Source organism: Rhinolophus sinicus, chromosome 17 (genome assembly GCF_057876585.1).
Source record: "Rhinolophus sinicus isolate RSI-liver-muscle chromosome 17, RSI-T2T, whole genome shotgun sequence".
NCBI classification, from domain to species: domain Eukaryota; kingdom Metazoa; phylum Chordata; class Mammalia; order Chiroptera; family Rhinolophidae; genus Rhinolophus; species Rhinolophus sinicus.
Window position 1 is genome coordinate 144,266,814 of NC_142517.1, and position 8,773 is coordinate 144,275,586.

General features: G+C 35.8%; 1 pseudogene; it reads left to right on the forward strand.

The window, feature by feature from the left end:
- The first annotated feature begins 2,911 nt into the window (after positions 1–2,911).
- LOC109450282 (synaptophysin-like protein 1 pseudogene) lies at positions 2,912–3,942 on the forward strand (annotated as a pseudogene).
- Positions 3,943–8,773: the final 4,831 nt, after the last annotated feature.

An 8,773-nucleotide genomic window follows, 5' to 3' on the forward strand; every position in this document is an offset into this window, starting at 1 on the left:
AAAAGAAAGTAGGAAAAACCACAAATATGCGGAGATTAAACAACATGCTACTAAAAAATGAGTTGGTCAAAGAAGAAATAAAAGGAGAGATCAAAAAATACATAGAAACAAATGAGAATGAAAATGTAATATATCAGAATTATTGGGATACTGTGGAAGCAGTATTAAGAGGGAAACTCATATATCATCACAGGTCTATCTCAAGAAAAATCCCAAATATACAAAGTGATATTACATCTTAAAGAACTATAAAAAGAAGAACAAATGAAACCCAGAGTCACTAGAAGGAAGGAAATAATAAAAATTAGAGCAGTATTAAATGAAATAGAGAACAAAAAGACAATAGAAAAGTTTGTTCAACAAAGAGCTGGTTCTTTGAAATAATTAATAAAATTGACAAACCCCTGGCTAGACTTAGTAAGAAAAAAAGAGAAAAGACACAAACAAACAAATCAGAAATGAAAATGGAGTAGTTACGGCAGATTCCACAGAAATACAAAGGCTTATATAAGAATACTATGAACAACTATATGCCACCAAATTTAATAACCCAGAAGAAATGGACACGTTCTTAGAAATATACACCCTTCCTAGACTGAATCACGAAGAACTGGAAAATCTAAATAGACAGACCAACACTAAAGAAATTGAAACAGTCATCCAAAGCCTCCCCAAACACAAAAGTCCAGGACCAAATGGCTTCACTAGTGAATTCTACCAGACATTCAAAGATGATTTAATATCTGTCCTTCTCAAATGCTGCCAAAAAACTGAAGAAGAGACAATACTCCCTAACTCATTTTATGAGGTCAACATTACCCTGATACCAAAATCTGGAAAGGATAACACAAAAAAAGAAAACTACATATGAATATCTCTGATGAACACAGATGCAAAAATCCTAAACAAAATACCAGCAAATCAAATACAATACATTACAAAAATAATACATCACGATCAAGTGGGGTTCATTCCAAGGACACAAGGATCGTCAACATATGCAAATTGATCAGTGTGATACACCACATAAGAGAAGAAATTCCTTCAGTGAAGTCCAAAATAACTTTATTCAATAGGTCACTCTGTGTCTCTTAATATTATATACAACACTTTCCCCATTGTGTTATTACTATTTAGGCTGTGGTTAAAAACAAGAGATGACATCAGGCATTCAGCCTTAAATGAACCTACAATAGTGAATTCAGAAAAGCGGTTCAAAGAAAGGAGCCAAGCCAAACACAAGCCTGGGGGCTGAACAGAGACCCAAATATGCACTGTTCAGCAAATCTACAGGGACATACTTGGCTGAAAACTGAAATCTGTGGTCAGTGGGGCATGCAGCTTCACTACTTCCACCTGTCTTTTAGTGTGTCATTACTGCAAATTAAATAATTCAGTTGAAAGCTAAAACATTTGTTGCACTGGCTGTGGAACCTCTTGACTCCAACATGTGACATACATAATTGAGTTCTCTTCCACTAAAAGTCAAAATATCATGGAGTTCAAACTTACGTCTCGCAGACCTTCTCTGCCCCATTTAAGAAAGATGAGTGTATAGAATCTGACACAGTTGACTTTTTAACTGCAAAGGAAGGAAGTTCCTTTAAGCCTAAAAAAGCAAAACCATCTGGTACTGCACAGCTGTGGAAATATTGTGTACATAGTTATTTATGGAGGTACCTATGATTTGGTCTTGGTATATCCCAAAAGACTTTGAAAAAGCAGAGTTTCATAGCGACTTCAGATCAATAGCTTCTAAATCGTTATTCTGGTTCAAGATTTTTCTCATCATAATGAAGAGTGGGAAAATTCTGTTTTCATTAAAGCAACACAGAAATGTCTTCCTAGTTTATGTAGAGGCATGAGAGAAGGCATGCTTATGTAGTACTGTAGAAAAAGTAATTCTGTCAATTGGTCCATAATCAGGGCCTTTCAATTTCATCAATCAGAACAAGTTGAAAGAAATACAAGTAACAAGAAATGGGGTATTTACACATCCAGCTATCTGTTGTCTTGTACTCTTTGGAGGATGACTACGAAGAAAAAATAATCCATCCTTTTAGAATAAAATCATAAAAGTATACAATTCTTTCGTTTAACACTTGATTTTCTGCTTCCTGTAAGAGAAGATTAAAGTTTTGTCTTTCTTTTACTTTGTTTTTTGCCAGACAAATCTTCCTTCTGAGAACAAATGGAAAACTAGAAAGATATTTTAAAAATATAAATGTTTGAAGCATCAGAGAGGTTCAAAAAGAGTGAAATATTAAAAAGCTGTTTCCATAAACAAAAGGAAAACAGAGAAAATGAGTTCAACAGGCGAAGCATTTCTTTTACCCTGAGGGCTTTTGCCCATTTACTAGTGGTGGCTTCAAGACTGAAAAGCTGAGCAGAAGCCTGTGTCTGAGAGGATGAGAACGTGAACAGAACTTCCAACCATCTTAGGAGGCCAAGGAAGATGTAAGTTGGAGTTCTAAGTATACTAAGGAAAAAGGAATGTTGATAAATCACCAAAACTTTCCATTAGGACTCCTGAAAGACTCTTGCGAATCCCTATTAATATGAGTGAATGAGAAAGACAAGTGTCGAATCAGCCCTCACCAATACTGACACCCAGCTTTGAATGGGCTCAGGTCCTGGCTAGATTAAGGTGCCATTCCCCTCCCTTAGCTGCCTATTTGAAACACAAGCAAATACGCTCTGAAAAAAAGATAAAAATCATTCAGAACCAAATTTTTCATATATGATGGCTGGCTTTATGAGGAAACAAGAGCATTCGACCAAAAACAAAAAAATCAAGACAATAACAGACAATATAAATAGATCCGAAAAACATTGATTGGAATTCTTAGACATGAATTTTTTAAAACTACGATTAATACCTTTAAGAAATTAGACAGCATGACGTCGCTGGGCTGCACGGTCTTGTCGGTCCCCCTCCTCCTTCGCCCTGCTGTCCTGATTGTCTCTCCCTCCTTCCCTCAGGGGATGTCCTTCCAGCTCAACCTCATCCCGCTCAAGGAGCCGCTCGGCTTCATCAAGGTCCTCGAGTGGATTGCTTCTATCTTTGCTTTTGCCACCTGTGGAGGTTTTAAGGGCAAAACAGAAATTCTAGTGGGTTGTCCTAAAGAAGGTCCTGACAATAAAACGATTACAGCTTCTTTTGGTTATCCGTTCAGGTTGAATCAAGCATCGATTAAGGCATTACCAGATGTAAATGTGTGTGGTATAGACTGGAAAACTCAAGTCCTTATTGGAGATTACTCTTCTTCTGTGCAATTCTACGTCACGTTTGCAGTCTTTGTCTTCCTGTACGGCATTGCTGCTCTTCTGCTCTATGTTGGTTACACAAACCTGTATCGGGATAGTCGCAAACTTACCATGGTTGACTTCGTTGTTACTCTGGTGGCCACTTTCTTGTGGCTGGTGAGCACTTCAGCCTGGGCTAAAGCTCTTACGGACATTAAAGTAGCCACGGGTCACAATATCATCCAGGAGCTCACACCTTGCAAACAGGGGGTGACGTGTTCTTTTGGCTCTGTGACTAGTATGGGATCCCTAAATGTATCTGTGATCTTTGGCTTTCTGAATATGATACTTTGGGGAGGAAATGCATGGTTTGTGCACAAGGAGACCAGCTTACACAGTCTATCAAATACTTCTGCTTCCCATACCCAAGGAGGTATTTCACCTCCTACCGGAATATAACTGAAGGGAGAAGTACACTGTATGAAATATGTTTATACTTTGCCAACATCTTGAGAAGCATTATTTGTTTCTAATAAAAGTAATGGCTGTTTCAGTAAATTGGTGGGTTTAAAATTTTGCTGCTTTTTTACATAAAGCCTGTGCCTCTCCTGGAAATTGAAGATGTAAATGTATTCTCACATGTAAGTTTGAAAATTCAGGGGCCTATTATGAAATGATGCACATTTTTAAATGAATGATAATTTCTTCACTAAGTTGTTTGCCTTCCAAAATGTTTACACCTTAAGCCTTAACATATATTTTCACTCAGAAAAGAGTTATATTGTCATGTAATAGGAAGAAAATCCGTATTTGGAATATATACACTTCTGTAAGTTTGTACAGATCATATACCTAAGACCTGTCTTAAAGAAAGCCTTGATTACATAAGTCATATTTAGAAAAACCGGTTAATTCAGAATTTATATCTGAACATTGTTTATATGTTATGAAAAATTTTTAATGGCAAAGGCTGGGTGTATGTTTTATTTCTGTTTTTCTAAATGACCTACAGTACTTAATAGGTGTGCTTAAAGTTGTTTGGGGAGTGGGATTAAAAATTTCTGATAGATGTATAGGTAATTTAGTAATTCCAGCTCATGAGATGTAAGCTTCCTTTATGCTGGTTGTTTAATAGACTTGCTACATAAGTAGAAAGAACATGGTTCAACTAGATTTTTGATATGTATGGGCATTATTCTTAGTAACAGTTGTTTGCTGTCCTCTGTTGGTCTTACCACTTAAGTGCCAGCTGAGACCTCGTGTCCTTGCAAGTAGAGTAAAATATAACCCACCATTTTTTTGCAGACCGTATTCAGCAAGTTAAAAAAAATTAAGATTGCGCTTTACTTTTGAAACATTTAAGACTTAGATTCAATGAAGTTGCTATTTTGAGTTGAACATTGATAGTGTGAAAATAAATGAGATTCGGATTTCATGTTTCTTAATGCTCATTCTTATTTCACAAATGGATTAAGGAAGTATGCATCATAAACAAGGAGCCTAAGTAGCTGTATTACGGATGTACTGTCTTTGCATACACATTAGGTATGTTCTGAATACAGGGCTTATTCACGTTTGCTTTCTAATGTTTTGGTTGTACAGAGCCAGATAGCCTACTCTTAACCACATGATTGTTCATATGTGAAGCACATCTTGCTAGTGCCTTATTTTTGTTGATTTTGTTTATGACAAGAATTGTCAGTATGAGAATGTATATCTTTTATGCAACCAACTTAATAAAGAAGTTAGAAGAAAAAAAAAAAGAAATTAGGCAGCATATTGGAGAACTTCATCAGAGAAATAGAAGTGATTCCAAAAAAATCAAATGAAAATTTTAGAACTAACATTACAATAAGTAAAATTAAGAGCATGACTGATGGGTCTTATGGCAGATTAAATAAAACTGATAAGGAAGATTCATGAACTGTAAGGTAAGTCAGGAAAAACATACAGCTTGATGCATAGAAATAAAAATGGCTAGAAAATAGAGATATGAGCATAAGCAATATATGAAATACATATGTATAATTAGAAACCCAGAAGAAAAAGGGGAGAAAAAAATGGAGCAGAAGCAACATTTAATGAAATGATTTTCCAAAACTGATTAAAAAAAAAAAAAAAAACCATCACAGATTTGAGATGTGCTACAAACCCCAACAGATAAATACAAATAAAAGAACACTTAAGACACATCGCTGTAAAACTGTTGAAAACCAAAGACAAAAAAAATTACAAGCAGCTAAAGAAAAAAAAATGATGCTTCATTCAAAGAAGCAAACAGATGAAAAAACAGATTGACAGATGACTCCACAAATGAAATAATGATATCTAAAAAAACAATTGGAATTACTTACTCAAAGTGTAGAAATAACCCTACTACTTATTTAGTGCAAACTCTGCCTTACTCTCTCTTTAATGAGGAATGTAGAGGAAGGGATTCAAAGTCTCAGGGAAATCAGAATGTTAGAGGAGATTTGTCATTTAAGACCTACCCACCCACACTGGGAGAGTTCAGAAGGTGTACCTTTCACCAATACTTTGAGAAATACATTTGTGAAAGGAACCCCAGCGTCTTTAAAAAGCTCCATAACTGGTCTTTTCTGTAGACCAGACCTTACAGGGGGAGCCACAGCCACTCAATTGGAAAATATAAATGCAGTTGGAGTAATTGGTTCTGGAGTGGCAGGGGCCAAGTGGCAGCACTTAACTCAAAGGCAAGATGAGCGTAGTTACCATAATGAACAGCAGAGTCAAAGCAGCAATCAGAATAGACTGACAGCTGACTCCACAAAATAAACAGTGAAACCCAAAAAAGTTAAAATGACATATCCAAAGTGTGGAAATAACCCTACTACTTTTTTAGTCCCACTCTGCCATACTCGTTACCTAATAAAAATCATATCCAAAGGGGTTAAGTATCTAGCCAAAAATATCAAAGTACAGACAGACCAGAACTTCAAGTTGCCCACCCATCTCTTTGTTTATCTGCATTCTTTCCCATTGTCCTATTCATACAGCCACTCAAAGAAAATAAAGAACATACTACCCCAACAAAGAAACTACTCTTTTCTGTACATATTCCTTTCCAAATATGTATTTGGGCATCCCTCCGAAGAAAATACCCTTTACATAAGCCAACTGCTAAATTTTGACCAAGCGTATTCACTCATCGGAAAACATACAGATTCCATTCTTGCTCTGTGCAAAGAATTCTTGCTGGGAAAGCGCCCACTAAAAACATACTCTGGATTATAGGCTTCATCGATTTAATTGCTACATTCCCAACTTGTCTGGAAATTGAGTGAGGGGAAGCATCATTATTCTGTATGTGTGACCCTTTGTTCAGCTGAGCACCTTCATTCCAATATCTTAAACAGGACACACCTGCATTTTTAGACGGCCTCAATAGACCCATTTAAAAAAAAAAAAAAGTTTTGAATATACAACAAAGATCTTTTGGTTCATGAGAACCTCTACTTTCCTAAATCACCTATTCCACAGTCCCAGCAGTAGAGATTTATAAATGTCATTCTTCTTAATGCCACATCAGAAAATGTAGCCTTTCAACATTCACATTTGCACAATTCAGAACAATGGGGAGGGGGTCTCCTTAAATGACTTTCCCTGAATACATTCAGGGATACAAATTGCTCCGCATGATGAAAGAGATCAGGAATATTTTTCATTTTTCTAAAACATTATTTCCCTTTCTTGCATAATTGAAATAGCTAGAGAGGCTCTAGCAAATAAAACGCAGGCAGCTCACATTCAGATACGTAAAGGTGATAACACCTACTACAGGAATTTTCTTTCAGGTTTACAGGAAAGAATCAGAGACTGTAATGCCTATTGATTTAATTCGGGGAATACCAGAGCATTTTCTGTGTCACTGACTTAGCAGTGCCCTTTAATATTTTCATGAAATGCTGCATAACACTCAGAGCACCAAATGAATAGAAGAAAAGTATATTCATTTTGATACTACTAAAATACAGAACTTATGTCTCTGACTAATGTTTTAAAACTAGTCATTACTTAAAAATAGTCTCATTATTTTTATTCATTGTAGCTCAAAGTTTGCCCTGTAAGTAAAGCCCATGAGTGGGCAAAGTCTATCTTTGCCATTGTAAATCCTGTTCCTTTGCAGTGGTATCTGTTTTAAGATCATCTTACTGTGCTAAGTGTCTCAGTAACCACCGTGTGTGTGCCAGATGGAGACGACTGCTCTAACTCTACGTGGTACCTGTCAGCGGTCCAACAATCTAACAGAGTTAAATTACTCCATCTGCTCTTCCAAATTACCCGGAGAATGCCCCTCAAATGTTAATGTTTTTGTTTGTTAATAAATAATAAAAGGACACTTTGTCAATTATGTGACTTGACTGATTCATAATTTGTGCTACTAAATTTCTGTCAACAATAAGTGAATCAGCCCGAGTATTTATTAAGTACTCAATATTTATTTTTACTGTACTAGTTTCTATAGTAAAGAAAATAACTATACCATTTAGGAGGAGAATATACCCAGAGAGTAATTCATGGTTCAAACAGTATTATGCATGATAGCTAACATAAGAATATTATTAATTGCATGATACTAACAAAGAAGAGACCAACGTACAAGCAAAATACAATTTAAAAAAATAGGGAAACCAAGAGATCAAGATAAGAAGTGAACATGATGTGTATTTGCTTGGGAGTGCAGGTGGAGGCTATCCACATGTATTTAATCAACAAATACTTATTAAATGTGGACTACAAGCTTCAAGCTATGCTAAAGGAAATAGTGAAGAGGAATAGAACATAGATCCTGCCTTCCAAGAGATTTCATGACAGTAGATGTAATAAGACACAACAAGTATCTCTAATATAGCAAAGATTAAAAACTGCCTACTTAATAGTTGGTGTTAAAAATTACATTTAAAAGTGTAAGGTAAGCTATGAAACATCACAACAGCAAAACTAGTTCCTTTTGCTAAATGTGATATGGTATTTTGAGTAAAAATAATCTACTAGTCTTGCTGACCATCTCTTCCAAGGCCCTTAGTATTTGGCTTCAAGGCCCTTAGTATTCTCTGCATCAGCCGAACCTGACCATTTACTTATTGATGATTATATGTAATAAAGACATCTCAGAAACTCTCTGATGAAGGTTCCTTTAATACGACAGAAACGAACAAAAGCCTTTTTCAGACTTTATAACTGACAATCCACTGATGACCAATAACTGGTATAAAGGTATATGACTGCCACCGACGTGTAAGATGGAAAAAGGCCTACTTGAAGCCATGGTAAGAAAAATGAACACAAACCAGACGTCTACTAGAGTCTAGATTCCTTTTGAGATCTAAATATGATCAGTCAAACCCTTATTTTATGCCCTGCGTAAATACAAAGCCCTCTCAAAATCTTTAGAGAATTTCTTAGGAATTTACATTCTCTTGGTCGTCACCTCTAGCTTAAGCTCCTAAAATATTTGAATTAGTTATATTAGAAAACATCTCACCATCCTATTAATATATCCTGT